At 35.6% G+C, this 25021-nt stretch overlaps 2 protein-coding genes and 1 pseudogene across 3 annotated transcripts in view; 1 reads left to right on the forward strand and 2 right to left on the reverse strand.

Annotated features, from left to right (window-relative positions):
• The window catches only part of LOC149876555 (uncharacterized), a 345360-nt gene that overhangs the window by 115319 nt on the left and 205020 nt on the right, over positions 1 to 25021 (reverse strand). The window lies entirely within an intron of this gene.
• LOC149876579 (uncharacterized) overlaps positions 1 to 25021 on the forward strand; it is a 295309-nt gene that overhangs the window by 5403 nt on the left and 264885 nt on the right. The gene's annotated exons all lie outside the window — the stretch shown is intronic.
• Positions 1024 to 3338, reverse strand: LOC149876580 (uncharacterized; annotated as a pseudogene). The gene has a single exon (XR_016448606.1). The product of XR_016448606.1 is annotated as an uncharacterized LOC149876580 (transcript).

The raw sequence follows: 25021 nt of genomic DNA on the forward strand, positions 1-25021 counted from the left end.
CCATCACACTTGCTCCATCAGTGGTCATGGCGATAATGTCTTTTTGGAGGTCAATATCGAAGCTATTTAGCCTTTCTGCAACTGACTTGACCCAATATTCTGCATTACACGATCCATGGATTCGAATCAATCCAAGATAAAAGTGTTTCGCCTCCGTATGTACATTTAAGTTTAAGTATCTCTGACTATTTTGTGATGTCCATTCGTCAAACGTTATTGAAAACCTTTGATTTTGCTTTTTTAGTGATGTCAATTTTTGCATTATATCGGCTTTTACAGAGTCTGAGAGTTTAACTATTACCGATCTTATAGTATTAGGTGAAGTACGGAGCCGGAAACCACTCTTTGAAAACAAATACCGTAAATCTGAAGATGTGTAAAAACTATTAGATGTAAAGCCATCTTTTGCAACCATGCGCGATACCATTTTTTCCATAGAAATTTCCTTTACGAAAAACGTGTCAATTGTTCTGACCTTTTTCGATGGAATTACTTCTTCGTCTTCGCAGTCGATGTATATTTTAGGCCTCTAGTTCAACTGATTCATGCTGTTTTGAAGTTGAAGCTCCGTCTTGTTGTAAAACGTTTGATTTTAAATCGGTGCCATGTTTAGTTTTTAAATGGATTAATAACCCTTTAGTTGATCTTTGACCAATAATTAAAATAGCCGAACATAACATGCACTTCGCATTTTCTCCTTTATCACTTTTTTTAAAATAATTCCATATAGTTTTAATTTGCGACATGCTCAGCACTTTTGTTTTAAAATCTTGATGTAAATAATTTTTAAAGACTTTTTAAAAAGTAGTTTTTAAAAGTATATTTTTTACAATTATACACGCACGTTTTCAATTTCACGTTTTCAGCATACTCATTAACAAAAATTTCAACATCCTCATTAGCGAAAATTTCAACATAATCGTTAACTAAACAAAAAAAACTTTGAACAAGCTCGACTTATGTTTTGCTAAATAATTGTTTATTTTTGAATGATTTTTTTATATTTATAGCTAAGAAAAATATTTTAATAGCCGAAGATAATTTTTTAAATGGATTTGTTTCGCAAATACATTAAACACTTTTAATTTGATATCTTTTTTGTCTTTTTAGTTTAAAAGAATTGACTTTTTTTGTTTAAAAGCAATAGTTTCGAAATCCCGCAAATCCCGCGGATCCCACAGTAGTTTTTGCGGGATCGCGCATGCGCTAGATTAATGCGGGATCCCGAGATCCCGCTAAGCGGGATTGCAATCCCTACTTGCATAACGTCTGCGTTTTGAAATAGATGGTCTTGCGCTTTTTTATCGTTCGCTTTCTTCTTGTACAGTTTTTCGTAGAATTTTCTAAATTTCTCGGTAATACTCTCGGTGTCCTTTTTTAGTGTCCCGTTTGGGGAGTCGATCTCAGTGACTCGCTTAGAGAGTTTTAGTTTTTCAAGATCAAAAAATAATTTTGAGTACCGTTCGCCTTCAAGACGCCATTGTATTCGCACTCTTATCGCCGCTCCTTTTGCTTTTTCAAGTTCTATTTGTTCAAGTTTGTGTTTCAGTTCGCCATATAAAATTTTCATGTTGTTGTAGAGGTGCATTTTTTTTGCCGCGTTTTTAAGAAGTTTTTTAAGCTTGTATTCCTTTTTGTTTTTTATTTGGTTTTGTTTTTTACTATAGTGTATTGATGCGTTTTTAATTTTTTCTTTAGCTTTTTCCCACCAGTCTTTGATATTCGTGAAAGCATGCTTTTGCTGCTCCCACTCTTTCCAGACCGATTCTACGAGGCTTTTATATTTATTGATTTAGATTTAACGCTACATAATTATAGTTTCTGTTAGCGTCGCTGCCTTGAAAAAGAGTCTGAATGTTTTTTTGGCGACAGAGGATCGCGATGCCTCGTGTTCTCACCTCACCGGGCAAGAAGAAAATATCTCCATCCCATTTATTTTAGATGAAGAGGTATTCTTTCTCACCCAGGTGGGTCTCCTGAAGTAGATAGAAGTCGCACCCCTCATTCCATAAATAGCTTAGCAAAGTTTGTATTTTATTTTTATCTTTTAGTCCTTGGACATTGGATGTGAAAAAGGTTACTTTTTCCATATTTAAAAGAGTCATGCACACTGTCCTTGATCAGGCCAAACCCTCCTACAGAGTCTTACGCGCCCACAAATCCAAATAAAAATATCTAATAGACAAGCACAAAAATAAAAAAATAAAAAAAGTGAAATAATGAAAAAAGAATATCAGGGATTCCATACCGCTCTCGATATTGTTAATACGGTCGTGGGCTCCATTACTAGTTCCATTTCGGTTTCGCATTTTTCGATATTCTTTCTATTTGTCCTGGTGTTTCTTTCCGGGGTGTAGGTGGATGAGTTCTTTTGCTTTCTGCCCTTTGTTTGGTGTTATCGGTATCCTCTTCTGACACTTCTCCTTCCTCTTTTTGTTCCGCTGCTTCCGTTTCCTCAACGATTGTTACATCTTCTGTTGGGTGAGGAGTTTAATTAATGTGGTTGAATTATTGGTATCGTTTTCTTTTTCTTTCTCCTACTTTCGCGCTTCTTCAAAGGCCGCCTCATTTCTTTTTTGAATATCACTGATTTTCTTTTTCGTTTCTTCAGAGAGACTGACGTCAAATCTGGTCGTCATCTAGGATGACAAAGGTGTTTCTCTTTTTAGCTTTCTCCTTCTTCTCATTTTTCTCGTTTTCATCTTTCTTATTTTTCTTGGGGGTACAGGAGTTTGCCGACATCTTTCTCTTGGGATGTGCATTCCGCCACACAATCTGCAAAAGAACTCTTTGCCGGCAAAGTGTAGCATTATTCTCTGTTCGTTAACTTCTATTTGGTGGGGTAGTTCATTTACAGATTTCTTGAGTTTGACTCTGAAGAGTCGGCGACTATCTTCAATCGTTCTATCGAATTCATAGGTCGCATGTTTTACGCTAATAAACTCTTCAACATACGGGGAGAGTTTTTCGATGAGGTCGTCGTCGGATCACACTTTATTGTAATCACACTTTATTGTAATCAGGAAATCAAAATCTTCTCTTCTTTTAAAAGTAACTGCTCGATCGAAATCAGAGATTTCTACTTGGGTTTGGGAAAGGGCGTTCACGTCTGGTTATGTTTTCAAATCGGCGAACCATCGCCCTTCCCGGTGGTAAGTGAAGTGCTCGAATTTGGCCCTCCCAATTCTTAGTGATATCTTTTCGCTAATCTCCTTCGCTTTCTCGGATATGTATCAAGGGTCGGAAGATCACGGGGGATCCATCTGGATTCGGAATTCAACAACTCTTTCCTGGACTTTCTCAGCAACATTGCTAGCTTTAGCAGCATAAGATGCCATTTTTCAGTCGTGAGTTTTTTCTTTTTTTTTTTATCATTCCCCTTCCCGAAAATCCGAAATGAACGAAATGCGATTGGTAAGTATTTGATGCTTTTTTTTTTTTTGGATATATTTACAATATATAAGTATTTACAGTTTTAAGCGTGTTTTACATACATAAATATTATTTACAAGGTTATTTTTAAAAAGGTTTTCTCTTTTTCATAATAAATTCTTCCGTCTGATGGTGGAGTGCAAAATAGTTTGTTTCTTTTTCTTTTTTTTTTTCTTACTTTTTTTTTTTGTTTTACAAGAAGCATAAAGAGAAAGGAGAGGTAAGGAAAAGATAGAAAAGTAGCAAAAAAGACATGGTGTTTGAGATGTTAAATGTTAGATGTTTTTAGAGAATAAAAAGAGGTATAGATAAAGAATTATGATATGATTTCTCATATCATATCAGTATAAGTTAAATTTAAAATAAGATCATAAGATCAAAAGGATTAATTAAAAGATTTCATGAACGGAGCTGGTGTTTAAATTTTTCCGTTTGAGTGAGTTTAAATGCTGACTTTTAATTTTCCATTTTCAAGATAACATAGTTTGTCCGTGTGACAGAAAAGATCACGAAAGATGTTTAAAACGTTCCTTTCAGCGTGATAGTTACATTTTACTATGATTATATCTTTAATTTTTTTTTAATTTTTTGGATATCATTTTGTGCATCCACTTTTCCATTTCTTAGCACCGCGTGGCAGCGTCCGCTTCATATCTCATACATTATAATCTGAGTGAGCGCCAAAAGCAAACGCGACACCGGGTGCCTCTCCGACAAATGTGCTATGTCGAGTAGAAAAATAGAACTTGCCGGTTCTATTCTTCTACTCGGCACGAAGGATTTATATATGTGCTTGAAATATTCCCAGATTTCGATCGAGGGTGGACAGAGTGTGAAGATATGAATCGCGTCTTCTACGCGCCCGCATGTTTTCCACTTTTTGTTTTTAAAAGTATGTTGCCGTGAGTTTCTCGTTAGTAATGTCGCTATCGGTAGACTGTTGTGTAAGAATCTGTAAAGTACATTTTGGGTAGTTCCGTGTGCGTGAGAAGTGAAGTTCCGTTTCCAAATCAATGTCCAGGGCAGCTTTGTTTTCGTCACTCCAGTCCAGTAGCGTTCAGTCGTCAGAACTGTCGTTTTGTTTTTTGTTATTTCTGTGTATATGGATTTGCAACTTTCGTCAAGTTGTGTCAAATATGGATGGATGTTAGGTCAAGTATTGTATTGTTGTTTTGTAATATTGTGGCGTTTAGTCGTCCCAGTGTTTCGGAAAGCCGTTTTATCTCAGAAAGGTCCAGTCTGGGTGTTTGTGTGTGAATTTTGTCAAAGAGCTCGCCAGCCAGTATTTATAAAGATAATGGCAGTCATGTGTGTTTTCAGCGCATCTCTGTGTCAGTTGAAACAGAGTCTTTAGGTGGAGCGCGAGACATAGGTATTTCGGTGAGAGTATGCCAAGACCTCCGCTTTTGATAGGGAGGAAAAGAGTGCTTCTTTTAACAGGGTTGTTACCCAGTTAAAGTTTATTATTTGCGTTAGCCTTGCATAAGAGGTGACTCCCAGTGTTTTTAATCCGTTCCCGTTCGCCCAAGTTATGTCCTTTAGTTTAGCGTCAGAACTGGGTTCGAAACCTCCCAGAGCCAAACCTCTCGTTTAAGACGCGTTTATAATAGAACCGCTAGCTTTTTGAAAGATACCTACCTTCCGGAAGAATATTTGAACAGATTGGCCGTTTCTGGCGAAAAGAAGAGAGTCGTTGGCATATGTACTGCCTCGCCGCCCTATGTATTGGGAAACTGCGGGGGATGTACACAATTCCATGGTGTCGGCAGCTATGTCACGCAATAAATTCAGTTCCATAATGAGTAATATACATTTTGCCAATAACAACGAACTTGATATGACTGACAGGTTTGCCAAAGTCCGCCCTCTTATCCAGTCCATCAATGCTGCTTGCCTGGCAAACTTTCAGCCTGAACAAATCATCAGCATCGACGAAAGTATAATCCCTTATTACGGAAAACACGGTGCAAAGCAATACATCCATGGCAAACCCATCAAGTTCGGGTTTAAGATGTGGGTGGCAGTAACTCGTTTGGGATATGTAATCAATTTCTACCCATATCAAGGTGCCGGCACGACGGATAAAGATCTGGGCCTCGGTGGAGGTCAATCTCACAAAAGATTTACCAAAACGTGACAGTAATTTCTTTCACATTGTGTTTGACAACCTCTTTACCAGCCCACGACTGTTGCGCTTACTAGCGGATAGAGGAATGGCCGCCACGGGCACTCTCCGTTCTAACCGAACTGAAGGAGCGCCATTGAAAAACATCAAAGCAATGGACAAGCTGCCTTGTGGCTCGCATGACGTTGCCCTGGATCAAAAGGCTAATAAATGCTTGGTACGCTGGCATGACAGTAAGGTTGTGACAGTCGCATCAACTTACGCCGGTGTCGCACCTCTTCGCAAAGCTAAGAGATATTCATCAGCACAGAAGAAGCGCATAGACGTTGATCAGCCTTCAGTAATACAACTGTACAATTATGGGATGGGGGGTGTGGACGGCCTAGACCAAAATCTAGCTTGCTATATGATTCAGCACTGATCAAAGAAATGGTATTGGCCAATATTTAGATTTTGTGTTGATTTGGCCGTTCAGAACGCCTTCCAGCTGTACCGTATGCAGGAGAAAATACCTGGCGCCCCGGAGCATGATCTGCTGTCATTTCGACGTCTGATTGCACAAACCTATGTGCAGACACTATCAATGAAGAAGAATTCAGTGCCGTATCCGCCACCTCGTGTGGCAGTCGATCGACGAGTACTTACTGAAGTACGCACAGATGCTACAGATCACTGGATTGCTCAGGGTACACAGCGTCGATGTGTGGCACTCGGCTGCAAAGGCACATCAGTCTTCTACTGAGAGAAGTGCAATGTGGGACTGCATCCTGGTTGCTTTAAGGCATTCCACTGCAAATAACTGATGCCTGTTTTTGTCAATGAAATATAGTCTTTGCAACTTAACATTAATGTGACATTACAGTTATTATGTGCTATTTAAAAGTTCATGATATTTTTTGCATCCATTTCGTTGTGTCTGAACACTTTTGCGTCAAACGGGCAGTTTTCACTCGCTAGGTGGCCCTATGAAATAATTAATAACAGTTATAAAACGTCACTGTGAGTTATGCTGCATCAGTTAACATTGCCATGTGATTCCGGGTTTCAGAGTTTGACTATTCTTCTTGTCATAGCCAAATATGACACGTGAGAAAACCTGTACCCTCCTGCAGCTAGCGTCAGTTTAAACTGACACCTATATTTTCACCTATACTCACTTAAGTATATAAAAAATTATGAAACAGTTGATGAATATTGTTCATTTGGACCTAAATCACACCAAATAAACACAAGAAACACATTTTAAAAATCATGGGTTTATATGAGTTAATAGTTTGTTTTTCAAAATTAATAAACATCTCATTCAAGGTGTGGTAGGTGAAAAGTGTTACACAAATAATGTTATATTTTCTAATGTTCTTAATTTATAGTCTTAAGATTTTTATTTTGAAAATTTACTGTTTGTAAGTTGAGCACATTTTGTTTGTATAAATTTATTTATTGTTTTTATATATATATATATATATATATCTGTCATTTAATATTGCTAAAAAATGAATAAATATATCTGTCATTTAATATTGCTAAAAAATGTGTTTATATATGTTATATATAAAACCATACTTGTTTAGAGTTGTATATATGTTAAAGTTATATTGTTTCCATGTTTTCAAAGTGGTGCGACTTGGGATTATGTTGAGCAAGCGATGTATTTACAGCCAAGCGATGTATTTATAGCAGAGGTAGGACTCGGCAGCATTTAGTGTCAGGCAGTGTTACTGCTTTAGAGTTAGGCTGTGTTGTGTGGCCTTTTTAATTATTCTGGAAACACAATCTCTGTTAATGTTTAGCGTAATGTGTATGAGAGAGTATGCAACCTTGATCTTTAAATTTAGGGTGTTTTAATGTCCTAAGTTTGAAGTAATTGAACAACAAATATTGAATATAAAAACAAATATACTTTTATGTATTTATATGTTTAGTAAAAAAATAAATATAGTTAACTTTAAATTGGTTTTCTAATTTTGACTTTCATATTTTAATTTGGTTTGTTATTTTCGCTGGAGTTTAGGATCAAGAGTGTAAATATTCTATTTTTATGTGTTATTGTTGAGATGTTTTGTGTTCAAATTCATTTTTAACAATAAACACCTTCATGTTGGTGTCTATTGTTAAAAATGAATGATAGGTAGTTTCATTATTGAAACTCACTGCATTTATTTATTTACTTAAAGCCAAGACAACATTATGCTATAAATGCAATATATATCCTAATTTGATTATATATATATATATATATATATATATATATATATATGTATTAGTATTGTTAATCCTTTTGTACTTCGAAAAAGATTTTACAGTTAAATTTTCGATAAATGTTTATATTAACTGCCATTATCAAAATAGGTTACTATAAATAGGTAAATCGATTTTCAGTTTTTATGTAGTGTTTTTTTTTTTGGTTTTTTTGGTTTTTGTTTTTTTTTTTTGTTATGGTATTATAATTCCTCTTTTATTTTCTTTAAGATTTACGATTGACGCATACGATTTATAAAAAAAACCTGATTACCTTTTTTGTAAATTTTTGTCAGTTAAAATAATATCAATATATGCAATTAGTTCAATTTTTAAAAATCTTTATTTTATTCCTAATTATTTGTTGTACGTAACTTTGGGGATATTTTTAAACGGGGGGGGGGGGGGGGTATAATTGTAGTTTGGCGCATAAGTCAAATATCGAGTTACTTAAATTTTATAAGGTGTTAAACTAATTAATTATCTTAGTTTGCATTTGCAACACTTTTGAGGAAAGAAAAAATTGTTATATATATTAAAAAGAAAAAATTGTTATACATGTAAATCATTGTTTTACATTTTATTATTTTGGTAAAAGGTCTTCATCAAAAACTTGATTACTTTTAATAAAAATAAATCTATTCTCCTTACCACCATTAAGGCAAAAACGGGGAAGGGAGGTCCTTTATTAGAGTCAAATTATTAAAGAGAATTAAATTTCGAGTAACAACAGGAATTTTTTATAAATGGTAGCAAATAACCGTTTACTAAAAATTATTGAAACAAAGAGGCCATATATAAAAATGATGACATTAGTGCCATAAATAGCAATAGTCAAATGGTCAGATATTTTGAATAAATTTATTTAAATGTGTGCATTTAACGTTTTAAAGACAATTTCCTTTGTTAAAGAAACATGTATCAAGAGGATGCCAAAGAATTATTAATTCATGTAAAATTTACGTTCTCTTTATATTAATCTTATTAATTAAAGTTCACGTTAAAAGAATATAACACGAATTTAGCTTTACTTTTTCGTCAATTTAAAGCATGAGGAAGTAATATTATTTTATATCAGTAACTAAAAACGTATTGTTTTGAATTTAGTAATGTCGAGGAAAATGGTAATGTCTTACACTGATATGACCTATGTCAGCTGTAAATTACTCAAATAATGTTAAATAATTGGTAAATTATTTTACCTCCGCCTATTTTTTAATTTGAAGGCGTTTTTCTATAAGGGTAATAGTTATGGTTTTGCAACTTTAAATTGTGGAAAACAGCCACTATAAATTAACAGACCGACCATAACCCGTATTACGGGTCGCTTTTTTGCTAGTATTTATTAATAATATAATTATAAACATATACTTTAACAACAAGCAAATAATTATCAATGATGGAAAAAGAAAAGACGAGATTATTGCTTTTAAATCAAAGAGAACAAAAAGAAAGCATAATGATTAATCTATTTATTGTTGTTAATTTCACAGTATTTTAAAATTTATTGTGATTTTATGAATGTTTATATTACTATAAATAAAAAAGAATTTTAAACAGTTGTTTGCCAAAATAAAACTTCAAAAATCTGATTTCGGAAAAGAAATTTGGAATCTAAATAACAATCATTTAAAAAATGAAAACTACCAGTCACAACTCAAAATCTTCTTTTAAAAGAAATCGAACAAATAAACAACTTTAAAAAATCATCGACTGGTGAGAAGCGCTTAAAAATGCAATTAAAAACCATGCTCAAACTTACAGCAAAATAGAAGCAAATAACAAAAGAATAGAAAAATACAAACTAAGAAAAAAACTAAGAAACGCACAAAAACAGATGCACAATAACACCAACATGGTGATTCTTTATAGAGAACTAAAAAACAAATTAGAATATTTTGAAAAAAATAGAGCGATAGGAGCGGCGATACGCGCAAGAATTACATGGAGATATCAAGGCGAAAAATGCAACAAATTTTTCTTAAATCTTGAAAAGAACAAATTGGCAAATAAAGTCATTAACGAAATTAAATCGGAAGCCGGAGAAACAAAAACACACTCCAGAGACATTATCGCTGAATTCGAGAACTTCTATAAAAAACTTTATATTACCGAAGAGAGAGACCTCTCAAGCCAAAAGTATCTTTTCCAAAACACTGAATCTAAAAAAATTTCAAAAAACAACAAAAAAAATTCCCCAAAAACCGATAGAACTTTTTGAAAAAAAGCGATAATGGAACTGGAGAACAACTAATCTCCGGGATCCGACGGACTTACCGCGGAGTTCTACAAAGCCAGTTTTCTCCTTTTGGGGAAACTATGCTGGCTTTGTTCAACTTCGTCTTAAGCCACAGCGAAATGACGGATTCTCAAAAACAGGCTATAACTATATGCCTCAACAAAAAAGGAGAAAAAAAAGATATTAATAACTGGAGACCGAGATCTCTCCTGAACACTGATTACAAAATACTGTCACAGGTCCTGGCCAACAGGTTGAAACATGTCCTCCCGCAAATAATTAGCGAATGTCAGACGGCATGTATCACGGACAGGACCATATACGACAACCTCAGTTACACGAGAGATATCATAAAAATAGCCCATGAAAACAAAATGAACGCCTCGATAATCTCCATAGACCAGGTGAAGGCCTTCGACAGGGTGAATCGTATTTTTTTATTTGATAGCCTACGATTTTTCGGCTTCGGTGTTTTATTTACTAACTTTATCAAAACGCTTTATTACGATATGTCCGCGCGCGTTAAAATAAACGGTTTTCTTTCTAAAAATATAAAAGTAATAAGAGGAGTAAGACAAGATTGTCCCCTTTCAAACTGAACCGCGACAAATGCCAAGGACTGTGGTTAGGTACCAACATCACTCAAAACAAGGACTACCTAGGCTTCGATTGGGGAGATCCCTGCTTCAAGAGCTTAGGAGTTCTCTTTTCCAACAAATGAGTTCAGCGCGTTTACAAACAGTGGAGGGAGGAAGTAGGCAATGTTCGAGAGAAAATCCTGAAATGGTCGAGAATTAAACTCTCCTTTAAGGGCAAGGCGCTAATTATAAACCAGTCGCTACTTAGCGGCCTGTGGCAGCTTGCCTTTATCCTACCTCTACCCTGCCAAAAACTTATTGCCAAACTTGAAAATATCATCAAGAATTATTTGTGGGACAACAAAAACATCAAAACAAACAAAAACGTCTTCAAATTGCCGATTGAAAAGGGTTGACTCAAAATAATAAACATCAGAGAAAAGCTCAAATCCATCCAAGCGAGCTGGGTGTCCTAACTTTTCAACGGCAAAAACATAGGACATTGGTGCAACACAGCCGAACACATACTCAACAAATACAGAAACGCTGGACAGGGAAACTTAGTGTTTCTGACCGCACACTAAGACGCGACTCTCAAGACTCTAATATCAAAGATTGGTGGGAAGCTGGCAAAGAAATACTAAAAAAACAAACTAGAAACTTCAGCAAAAGCAAAACCAATTAAAAAACAAAAAACAATACTAACTCAAAAAACTTTTAAAAAACGCTATGAAGAAAATGCATAAAAAGAATTACATGAGAATTCTATACACTGAAGTAAAACAAAAATTAGAAAAAATAGAGCGTGAGAAAGCAAGAGGGGCGTCTACAAGAGCGCGCATTGAATGGCGATTCGATGGTGAACAATGCACCAAGTTCTTCTTTGGTGAACAAGGCACCAAGTTCTTCTTCTAGAAAGACAAAAACTTTCAAAACAACTTATAACTGAGATTGCTTCCCCGGACGGCACCATTAAAAACGACACTTTAAACATTACTAAAGAAATTAAAAATTTCTATGAAAAATTATGCAAAAGAAAATCCAATGATAATAATGCGCAAGATTTATTATTTCAAAACGCGAAAGTAAAGCGGGTGACGCGCGAGGAAAGCAACCTTCTATCTGAAACTATAACAGTGAACGAGGTGAAAAAAGCGATTTCAGAGATGAAAAGTAACAAATCTCCTGGCTCTGATGGTTTAACTGCAAATTTTTATAAATCCTTTATAAACTTGATTAGTAAAGATCTTACTGACACTCTAAACAACGTGCTACACGCAAAGGAAATGACCGCAACCCAAAAAGAAGCGATCATTTCCTGCATTTATTAAAAAGGCAATAAAAAAGATATAAGAAATTGGAGACCTATATTACTCACAAATATTGATTATAAAATCTTGACCAAAGTACAAGCAAGGAGATATCGAGATATTCTTCCATGAATAATACACGAAAACCAAACTGCGTGTATAAAAAACAGGACGATAAATAACAACCTGAGTTTCACAAGGTACATTACAGATATAGCTAATGCGCAAAAATTAGACGCGTGCAAACTGTCCATTGATCAGGTTAAAGCCCTTGACAAAGTAGACAGAGAGTTCCTTGTTAAAAGTCTCCGGCACTTCGGTTTAGAAGAACTTTTTATTTCTCAAATCCTAACTCTTTGTCACAACATTAACGCTAAAGTGAAAATTAACGGAAACCTTTCTGAAAAAATAGAAATAGAAAGAGGTGTAACGCAAGGTTGCCCTTTTATCGATGATTTTATACATCATTCAAGCGGAGATATTAACCTCATACATAAGAGAAAATAAAAAGATAACGGAAATAAAAATAGAAAACAAAGAAACAAAAATACAGCAATATGCTGACGATACAAATTTTTACTTATCCGGTAACAATTCCATCAAAAGCGTAGGTGAAGCGCTAAAAATAAACAATAGAGCAACAGGCGCCAAAATCAACCAGGCCAAATACCAAGGCATATGGCTAGGTAAAAATAGACTGGAAAACAAGTGCCAGTGGGGCAGGCGCAAACTATTACTTAAAGTGCAAAACTATTGTATTAAACACGCTAGTATCGCTTAAGATTACTCACCTCGCATTTGTAGCGCCCCTACCAAACGCCGTGCAACTGAACAAAATAGAAACATCCATCAGTAACTTTCTTTGGGGCGAAAACAAACCCAGACTAAGCAGAGCGATCAGCCAGCAGAAAATTAAAAACGGTGGGTTGTGACAAATAAACATAACAGCAAAATTAAAAGCCATCCAAACCCACTGGGTGGCCAAGCTATATGACAAAGAGCAGAAAGGTACGTGGAATGACGCGATGCGATGCATCCTTAACAAGCACAGAAACGCGCAACAAAGCAAACACGTATTAAAAAACAGTATTAACTCATACTAACAGACTCCCCCCCCCCCCCTTTTACAAGCAATTATTGAAAAACTGGAACGAACTCCGAGAAAGGGGCAGAGAGTTGGTAATAGAAACTGAGGAAATACTGAATTAGCCGTTGTTTTACAATCAACACATAAAAACGCCTAAAATGCTATACTTAAAGCCAAGCGACAAACACCTCCGTAACAGCATCAAAGTGATAGGCGACATTGCGGAAACATTTCAACCGGGCTTTTTGCATCATATAACACTCGACATGCGCGAAACAGAAATGAAAGAACTAATCGAAGCCATCCCGCCTGGATGAACTGGAGAAATAAAATACGATTACCACAAAGTGCCTTATTACCTCCTCAAGCGTAAGGCTAAGTACGACTACAAAAATCTAACGATAAGGACTTTATACAATGTTATTAATAATCCCAAATATAAGAACCGATCTCAGACCTACAAAAAAAGTATGATAGGCATAACTGACGAGGAATGGCAAAATCTTTTTATAAAAATACACAAAAGAAAAACCAACAACAAAGCGAGCGAAATTAATTTAAAGTGATACACTTTCTAATCCCTAACAACGCTGCAATACATGCAAAAAATCTAAGGAAGGACTCAACATGCCCACTATGCTTAAAAACCTAATGAAACAATTGCACATAAGAAGTATATTTGCGAAAAAGTGCAACCTATTATTTTATTCACTCTAGATATTCTTGACCAACTTTATCCCGAAAATTATCCCCATGAGAACTCCATTACGTTTTTATTATTCGGTTACAGCGCGCAGGCGGGCGATAGAGAGTTCGGCAATATTATTTTGGAAACTCTCATCACGGAAATACATTTTAACAGAATACAAGCTTATTATGATAGAAACTCTTTCTCAGTTTAAACAATTCTCAAAAAATACGAAAGCAAAATTAAAAAACTACTTTACCAAGAATTCGAAATAATAAAATCTCAGAATACACTATCTAAATACAGAAAAGAGATAAGAAATATTTTTAACAAAAATGGATATCTAAATATAGTAGCAAACTTTCACTTCTATCTAAATTTGCAGTAATGTTTTTATTTTTCCCACTGGTACAAACCTTTTGTGTTATTCAGTTAGTGATTTTTAACACGTTAGTTTTATATTATTTTTTATTTGGTTACGAGTCTCTTGGACACATTTATGTTTATTTTTAATTTGTTTATTTTGTATTTTATTTTTCACGGGACGTCATTAAGGGAAGTAGCAGGATGACGGTAAAAAATGCAATACTAGTCACTGTGTGTTTTTTTGCTATTGAATTAATACTATTAGCGTTAATAACTTCTTGAGTTCTTATTTTTAAAGTCATTCACGTAGTGGATTAATTAATGGTTTAAATAGTGGCTTTCTTGTTTATATATCTGAGTTTATTCTCCTCTGGTGTCGGTAAAATGGCATCTTACGCTGCTAAAGTCAGCAAAGTTTCCTGAAAGTATCCATGAAAGAGTAGCAGAGTTCCGACCCTCGATATATCTCTGAAAAAGCGAAAGAATTAAGTGAGAAGATATCCGTAAGTATAGGGAGATCGAAAATCGAGAAACCTCACCACCGAGAAAGACGATGGATCGCCGTTTTAAAAACATCACAAGACGTGAACGCCATTTGCCAAGCACAAGTAGAGGTCTCTGAATGTGACCGTATAGTAACTTTTAGAAGAAGAGAAGACTTCGGATTACTGATCACGATAAAGTGTGATCCAGTCACCGACGACGACGACGACGACATCGGAAAACTCTCCACATACGTTGAAGAGTTTTTTAGTGTAAAATGTGCGACATATGAATTCGATAGAACAATTGAAGACGGTCGCAGACTCTTCAGAGTGTAACTCAAACCGGTAAATGAATTACCACTCCAAATAGAACTTAACGGACAGAGGATAATGCTTAACTTGGCCGGCAAAGAGTTCATTTGCGGACTGTGTGGTGGAATGCACATCACAAGAGAAAGACATCACAAGAGAAGGCAAACTCCCGCACCGTCAAGTTTTCCAACAGTCCCGAACATACCGAACGCACCCATGCTTGTTGTAAAGTCAGCAGTAGTAGAACCTACTAAAAACCCCGAACCGAGAGGATCGGTGATCGATAGCCTTTATATGAAAAACAAGAAAGAAGAGAGCGAGAAAAAGGAGAAGGAGAAAACCACAATAAAGATCACCTTTTACGTCCTAAATGTTGACCAGTTAGATGTAAGTCTGCCTGAAGAAACTAAAAAGAAAATTAGAGATAAACAAGGCGGCCTTCGAAGAAGCGAGAAGAAAGAAAACGAAAAAGAAATCAATATTTCGTCCACATCAATAAAACCTCCTCACCCCACGGAAGATTTAATGATCATTGAGGAAAAAGAATCAGCAGAACCAAAAGAGGACGGGGAGGTGCCAGAGGAAGATAACGATAACACGAAACTAGCTTTATTAGCTTTAACTAACGTTAACTAGCTTTACCACACCGCAGAAGGTGGGCAGGTTTTTCCGATAGCATGCCTTATATATGGATGCTCAGCTCATTACCTAAATTTAGTTGAGAAGCATGTGACACCAAATTTTCTGGCACATTTAACTAAAGTGAACAAATACTTCCGAAACCATCACCAACCACGTGTGAGTAAATATTGTTTATAATATATTATTTTTATTTTACAGTTTAATTTTTTTGTACATTTTTATTCAGTGAATTATGTTAACATATCAACTAATTAAACTAGTTCTTAATTTCAGGGATGGCTTTTGGATGATAGGAATGGAGTTATGCCGCAAATTCCTAATGATACACGATGGAACTCTGAAGTAGACTGTTTAAAAACTTACATTAAAAATCATAACTACTACCTTGATATTATAGAGAAGCATGAAGGTGTTATTAAACATAATATCAAGAAAATTATAGATAATGCTGGAATTTTCAGAGAAGCTAAAAATCTTCTAATTCAATTGGAGAAATGTGAGATAGCTTTAGATAAGGTAGATATGTAAAGCAAAAATGATATTCATAAAAATATTTTAAACTATGGCTTCAACATACTGTTAAAATATTTGCAAAGATATTTAAAAAAAGAAGTTATATTTATAGCTACAAAGTGACTCAACATCATTGTCAGATGCATGTGAAGTTTGGTTATTTCTCCTAAAGGATGAAGACCTGAAGCCATATTATATGGAAATTAAGTTAAAATTTGATGAAGCAATGGAACCTTTTCATTTTTTGGAAAATTTGACTGATATTAAATACCAAGGTATGGCAACCAAACCTAACCCAAAAATTGAAAGAACAAACTTAAAACTACATTATTTTAACTTATATTACTTACATAAGACATTAGTTGATTCTAGACTACAGACACAATTTATGACATAACATCCATATTTACATTTCTCATTTTTAATATATAAAGCAGGAATACAATATTCTTTAATTTTAGGAAAATCTTTAAGAATTGAACAAAAAGCTGCTGCAGAAGCTTGGCTAAGTAATAGGCACAATTAATACGTGGCTGGATACTAAGATTTCAGGCTTAAAGTCACAACTACCTTTCCACCGCACATGTTCAACGATAACTTTATTTCTACAATTTCAAGTGAAAGATGGTGGGGTATAATAGATTTGAAGCAAAGGCTGCATCAAAAATCTTTACCACTGCCAGAAGGGTTTGCAAAATTTTTTCAATCTCTTCATAGTTGTCCTGCAAGCACTGGCTCCATAGAAAGAGTGTTTTCTACTTTTGACATTGTGTGGAGCAAGTTAAGAAATAGGTAAGAAAGCTAAAGAGCTGAAAAGCTTGTTCGGATATACAGACATTTGAGAGGCGAAGAATTTGATTGGTAAACAACAATTGCCAATCATTTTGTTAAGCTTTTGAAACTTAATGAAATATAGTTTGTAATCTTCATTGATTTTTCTTTTTCTTTTTAGGCGTTAAACTAATTTCCCTAATAATTTTTTCTGTATAACCCCAACCAGCTATACAAAAGATTAATTATAATATGGATTATTCTGTAAGGAGTTAAAACTAAAAAGTATAATATACATATATATTTCATAATAATAAATCCAATATTATTTACAATATAGGGTTTATAAAAGCTTAGAACCTATTGTAAAAAAAGATATTTTTAAAAAAACCCAAATATCTTTGGGTTTTTTTAAGGTGGGTTTTTTTGCCAACCCTGATTTTAATACAGAAAAAGTAAACTATCATAGAGAAATGTTAGTTGCCTTGTCTACTATGTAGAAAATGTTTGGGGAAAAAACACAAACCTTTCCAGTTTATCAGTGAAAAATTCCTCTGTCAATAAGGTCAACATTCCAGTCAAAGATGAACTATTGTATCTTTTTAAATAGGAATATTTAAAAGATGCATTTTGCCTCTCGACACCATTGTTTGTGTTACAACTTATAAGTAGACTGTAGCAGTAGATCCACCTCTACATTAAAACAGCATATTTATTTTAGAAACTCAAACTATGTAAAGGTTTTAAATACATTATTATCAAATAAAGTATAAAAAGTTGAGCTATAGTTAATAATAAACGCCTTCTTAATTGGCAACCAATAAGTTTCAATAAAATATTTTAATTTAGAAAAACTTTCAAGTTTCCAGAGTTCTGAAAACTCTAACACTTGGGTGGCTTTCACCTCCTCTTCAAAAGTTTTTGACCAAGCAAGACCTCGTAATATATTCAAAATATCATCTTTTCTGTTGTAGCAACCGTTTGCTGTCTTTTTAAGCCAACGATCCCACGCCTGTTATCTATGAAAATCCTATATAGAAACTTCACACCCTAATTAAAAAATAATAATAATAAGTTATAATCAGCATGATATTCATTTTAGCAACAATTTGTGTTTAAGATTGGTTAATATAAAAGAAAACAAAGAAATCATTTTCATATGCAAACAAATTAAGATAAACAGTAAGAAACAAACTAATAAAAAAAGTTTCCACAGCTCATATTTCCTCATTTCAATAATCAGTCATTCAATATAAGGATTTCAGATCAATATTCCAACACTTTATTACATTCAGTGCTTTTTTAATTAATTCAAAGGTTTCGTTTTCGGAAACAAATGTTGCTACAATTTGGAAATCAACATTAGTTTTTGCAACTAAAAAATAACAAGGGCAACGAATAACGAGTGGCGAGGCACTGGGCCACCATCTTTCAGAACTGCGCCATCACCAACCTAACCATCGAGAAAAATCTGAATCAGCCCATATACCAAAATCCTCACATACGCCAACACAACAACATACTCAAAAAAACACCACTCTCCAAACAGCAAAACATCCACCTCATCGCGGACGTAGCAAAAGTGTTTGTTCTAGGCTTCCGTAACTGCGAGCTCACAGGATTGACCGAAAAACATCTCAACAAAGTCATCATGTCAATCCCTCAGCAGTGGAGAGCTAAAATAAACACCCAACACCAAAACTACGATCACCGCAGAGCCAATATGCATCTCAGGATCAACGGCTCATCCGACATCTTTCCGCGAACTTACGCCTAAAAACGTATATCGTCTTATATCTGCTAAAAAACATCTAAGTGGTCCAACACATTACTACAAACGGAACCTATATTTTGCCGACGGCATGAAAGGCACGAAACAAACAGAATGGGCTCGCCTATTCTTAAACGTGCACAAAAGCACCACCAACGACAAAGCTGACGAGGTAATATGCAAAATAACTCACTTCGCTATACCTACCAACTCCATCTTTAAGAAAAGAGGACATGCCCCGTACGTGAGTGATATCGCCGAAACGGTCGCGAATATGCAATGGAAGATGAGAGAATGTGCGGAAAACCAAACTTCTGGAAAAACCATCGATGCAGTACATCGACGATGACGATGTGGATTTATCTGAAGTAGAAAGCGTCAACGCAACACCTTCTGCTCTCAGAAAACCGACGAGCTACGCACAAGCTGCTAATGCTCCTACACATCATGCGGAATATAAAGTAGCGCTAAAGAATACGATAATCTGCCCGCTTCAAGTTTGAGCGAGCCTAACAGACGTTGTAATTGCGTTCGAGGAAAAAGACTAGGACAATGAACTCGATGGAATCCAGCTTATTAGAAGTAACAGCATTCTTGAAGTCGTCATGAAGTCCGAAAAAATCAAAAAACAAGCCAATCGAGGAAGGACTTAACATCATGGGCCTTAACCACAGATTCCAAAACTCGACGCCCAATAGGATGCCGAGCAGAAGGACGACGGTTTAAATAATCGGACTCCCACTTGAAGCCAAAAACTTCCAAATCGGTAAAACATTAGAACTCGGTTATGGTAAACATGTATACACTAGGCCTGTCATGAAGAAAACACCGACCAAAGGAACACCGATGCCCAAATATATCTCTGTAAGGAGTTATAGAGTTAGAGCTATACATACTGGGCAAGGTACAGGCAGGCTCAACAGATCTGCTGTACTAAACGAACCAGCCCAGTCTCTAACCGATGTAGCGCCTAAAACGATCGCAAAGGACTTGGCGGAAGAATTGATAGAGCAAGAACTGTCAAAGATGAGAAAACCTCAAAAATTTCAACGAAAAATATGAACTAGTAGATATCTATCGTAAGCTAAACCCCTTATATCAGGATTTTACTTTTGAAAAACCCGATAACACCTTTAGAAGTAGAATAGATAGGATTTATATCTCTGGAAACTCTGCGGAGGAGTGCGATTGCGGCGTGCTTAGAAACACTTTAAGCGATCACAGCGCTTTTTTTTGCAGAATCAAAATTTTAGAATCCACATTTAAGGACTTTAATAAATGTTAATTATATCAATAATGAATAAGTGTAAACCTTAATATATTTCTTAGAATAAAAAAAAACAACTACAACGTTACGCCATTATTAAACTTCGAATTCCAAATTAAAAAGCCCGCCAAAAGAAAGAGCACTCCAAATTATAAAACGTGCTCACACGCTCCTCCATTCTCATTAAGTCCCAGTTTTATTTACATAGTTTCTACACTCCCCACCTTAGAGATCACTATCTCTAATCACTGGTTGGTCAACTTCATCTTTAAATGTGCAGTTTTCGCCGACACCCGTTTCTCCGATAGATCGATCGGAGGTCCACATCTCGATTGAAGTTCCAAAGGAACCAAGCGCTTTAAGTCACATTTCAACTTTACAGCAATCCCATTCTTTCCAATTACGCGTAGTACAGCCCCCCGAACCTTCCCATCGCTTCCAGTTATTTTATCGATCGCTACACCCTTTTTCCAACAGCTTCGAGGCAATTTATTGTCGTCTTTAATCAACACCATATCATTTATTTGAATGTTATTTACAACATCATATTTCCGACGATTATAAACGTGGTGTTCCCGTAGTTCATTTAAGTATTCTTTGTAAAATCTTGTTTTAAAATATTCAATTGAAGTCTTCAGATGCTCAAAACGTTCCAACAAATTAATTTCAATCTGCTCAGGATCTTCTGTATCAACCGACCCTGCTTGACTAAGGAGTCTTCTCTCCACAGTCAAATGAGAAGGGGTCAACGGTTCCACGTCGTGTTCATTAAACACGTAACACAAAGGTCGGCTATTAACAATCATTTCTACTTTAGCTAATTCTGTGTTTAGTTGATCAAAGCTCAGTCGGGCTTACCGAAAACTTTTGGGGAAACTTTAAAAGTAGGAAAGGCGATTTCTCATCCCTTTCTGAATGGTGGGAAAAAGGTAAAGATGAAATAAGCGCGCTTTCAAGAAAATTTGGAAAAGACACAAAAAGAAAGGAAAATCAAGCAGAACACAAATATCTCAAAATGATCAGGAATACCACACGGAAAATTCTTGAGAAACCGCACCTTTGTCATCTTATGACTAACTTAAAAGAAAAATTAGAACAAATCTATGCTAACAGAGCGCGTGGGGCGGCGATAAGGAGTAGGGTGAAATGGAGGATCGAAGGTGAAAGAGCGACGCGTTTCTTTTTCAACCTAGAGAAATCCCAACAATCTTAGAAAGAAATGCGAGAAATTAAGAACGAAACGGACTCCTGTTAACGCACCAAAATGAAATTATGAATGAGGTGCGTAATTTCTACAAAAACCTGTATACCGCAAAAGATCTTGACAAATTGAAACAGAAGTCACTAATAAGTAAAACAGATCATCCAATGATGAGTGACCATCAAATTGAAAAAAGCACTGTTCACCATGGCGCACAACAAATTGCCGGGATCATACGGACTGTCTGTTGAATTCTACAAGACTTTCTGGTTTCTCCTTAAAGACGACCTGAGGAATTTCTTAAATGAGGGGACAGCAAAGCAAGAACTAGGCAAAACACAAGCCAACGCAATAATTACTTGTCTACACAAAAAAGGAGAAAGGAACGACATAAAAAACTGGAGACCGGTATCTCTACTAAACGTGGATTACAAGTTACTCACCAAAACAATGGCAAGTAGAGTAACAAAAATCCTGCCATCCATAATCCACGAACAACAAACAGCATGTGTACCAGGGCGATGCATGACCAACAACATCTCATTTACAAGAGTCGCTATAGCTTTAGCGAACCTTACAAATCTAGAAGCATGCATCGTCTCGATTGACCAAGAAAAAGCTTTCCACCCAGTCGACAGAAAATTTCTTTTTCGTTGTGTAAAACATCTTGGCTTCGGAAGGATCTTCGTTCGTTTTCTGAAGACCATATACAACATCACAGCTCAAATAAAAAAAAAACGGTTTCTTCTCTGATCCCATCTTTCTGAAAATAGGTGTACGTCAGAGGTGCCCCATATCGATGATATTATATGTCCTTCAGGCAGAAATCGTTGCCTCTTTTATTAGACAAAACAAAAACATAAAAGGAATTAAAGTGACTTTAAAAGAAACTAAACTTCTGCAGTATGCAGACGACACTTTCTTTTTCTTAGAAGGATAAAATTCCATTAACGAGCTGGTGAAATCGCCTAGGAACAAAAATAAACGAGAAAACTAAAGGTCTCTGGCTTGGAGCAAACATCCGAAAACAGATACAAGAGAGACCTTTAGGTTTCCAATGGGACTCCAAAAAATCAAAGTACTGGGAGTGATTTTAAACCAAGGTGGTATGGACAGATAAGAGGACAACTGGAAGCCAGCCTTTGAGAAAATAACAAAAAGCATCAAACTATGAGAGAATCTAAACCTAACAATAAAAGGCAGAGCTATTATCATCAACTATATCCTACTAAGTAAACAATGGTATATCGCAACCACCGTAGCACCACCAAGAGAAATAGTTTTAGCCAACCTTGAAAGAGAAATAAACAACCTCCTACGGAAAGAGAGAAAAACCAGGACGACAGCCATACACACAAAGAAACGTGAAAGACGGAGGACTAGGAATTATCTCAATCAAGTTGCAAATCAAAGCTATGCAAACAAAATGGGTTAAAAACCTTCATCAGGAAAATGCGAAAGGCCCGTGGAGCAACCTGATGATCTTTTTCTTAAACCTATACCTGAAAAGCAACCAAGGAAACCTAGTTTTTCAAACTTTCATAACAGAAACAGGTCTGAGAACAATGCCCGCCTTCTATAAAAATCTACTGCGAACATGGGCAGACATCACAAACAAGGAGCTGAAAGACGACCACACCATTGCAGACATTTTAGCGCAACCCATCTTTTACAACAAGCACATTTCAAAAAACGATCATGTTGCGCCCTTCAGACTTTAAAACCTTTTCTAAAACAACCATAATTAACGAAATATGCTCCACACTACCGATAAGAAGTGGGAAAAACTTTTTTACAAAATATACAAATGCCAATTAAACAATAAAGCGAGCGAAATTAAATATAAAGCCATTCAATTTGCATAGCCCACAAACGCGATTGTTAAAAAAAGAGGTTACGCCAATGACGACCTATGCCCGCAATGTATGAAAGAATGCGAAAATCTACAGCACATGTTGTTCAACTGTGAAAAGGTGCAACCTTTAATCAAATACGCAGTCTCTTTTTTGAACATTTAACATCCTAAAACCGCACCTTTTAAAAACACTTTTAAACTCTTCTTATTTGGACCTAGTGATAACGCGCATGAATATTTTTAACGAACGTTAAAATTATTTTAACGTTAAAATTATTTTAACGTTAAAATTATTTTAACGTTAAAATTATTTTAACGAAAAAATTACGTTAAAATTATTTTAACGAATAATTTTAACGAAAAAAAAATTTTTAACGAACTTTTCTACCATATATATTGTAACTGTATGAGAGCATATTATGAGCGAACAACTGTCTCGAAAGAGAACCTCCTAAGAGAATTCGAAGGAAAACTAAAAAAAACAACAAAAACCGAATACCAAATAGCAAAAGAAAGCAACACTTTAGAGGAATTTCTTAACGAAACTAAAAACATTTGGAACGAGGAAAATAAACTAGAAATAAAACTGAAACTGAGTAGTTTTCTGCTATTATCATCAAAAGTTCATATTCGTTGAAACTTTTTCATTTTTCTTTTTCTTTTTTCGTTTTTCACTTTTGTTTTCGGCCTTTTAAATTTTTTGTTTTTACCCCGCTCTGTTCGCCGTCATGATTGCCCCGAGTTTGTTTCTTTTTTATTTTTCTAACTTTGTTAACGGACACTCGTGTAAATCATGACTAAGGCCCGCAAGACAATTAGCTGGAGGACCCGAAATAAAAATCATCTGACCAACATGGGACTTACCTGACAGGGAAGTAAACCTGATCAACATGGGGCTAGCCTTCCATTAGCGGTCATCAGGATACTGAACCGGACGATGGTGGGTGTTTGTCTACTTCACGAAGGGGGAGCAAACTCTGGGACGACGCTCACAAAGTCTCCTCTGGTCGGAGAAGGCATGCGTCTGCAAGGCAACTAGCCGGAGGACGGAAAACTATAATACATGATCAACATGGGGCTTATTTTTCCCGCCAGGCAATAGAAGAGAGCATCTGATTATTACAAACAACGAACTTCTTTCTACTTTCTGCCATCATCGATCATGCTCAGCTACGCTTCTGTCGCAAAAGCCGATTGCAAAAAACGACTGGACCTTATTCTAGATTTAAACGTCTTTATGGATCCAAGAGAAACTTTCAACCGCTCCTACCGAGAACAAAGAGCAAGAGAGCTATCTCAGAAAATAGTGACCATAGTTGGACGAGGAAAACTAGCTTCCTTCACGTATTCAAAATGAGGGAACTGGGTTGCGGAATTCTTCAAAACAGACGATGCTGAAAAAGTCAACAATTCGGCCTTTGCGATCAGCGGATGCCAAAGAAACATCAATACAAAGAAAAGGACCGAATACGGATTCCTCATAACCATCAAATGCGATCCGTTGATCGAAGACGAGCAAATAGAAGAACAGCTGACTCCCTTTGTGACGGACATATTCTCCAAGAGGAACACCACCTATTCTTTTGACCCTAGCCTTAGAGACGGAGGAGGGCTCTTCCGCGTCAAGCTCGGTGTCAAGTTAGAACATGTCCCACACCACGTTAAGATAGAGGGAGTTCGTATAGCATTGCATTTTGCTGGCAAATTCTTCTTCTGTAACACATGCGGCAACACGCATCAACCACAACTAAGATGCCCAAGCCCTCCACAACCCACTTACTTGTCCTCTTTTCTACATTAAAATTAAAGTAACAGTGTTTTAGCAAACATTGAAAAATTTTTTAATAATTTAAGTTTCATTAAAAATTCTTATATCACTTAAAACTCATTACAAATAAAAAAATATATATATGCCACTGTTAAAATATTATTTCAATATAATTGTACAAAAAAGCTTACCAAACAATGCTCAGACACTCAGTTAGAACAGTTAAATTATTTTATAAGTACAATTAAGTGCTAATAGAATATTATAATAATTGCATGATACAATAAAACTATTACAATAAATGCTCCAAAATCAAATAATTTATGCATTGAAGCATTCAACTTTATTTTTTATTGTTTTCACACAAAAACCT

This window comes from Hydra viridissima, unplaced genomic scaffold (genome assembly GCF_058129835.1).
Source record: "Hydra viridissima isolate aposymbiotic clone 2 unplaced genomic scaffold, HvirCarnegie_v1 scaffold_19, whole genome shotgun sequence".
Lineage (NCBI taxonomy): Eukaryota > Metazoa > Cnidaria > Hydrozoa > Anthoathecata > Hydridae > Hydra > Hydra viridissima.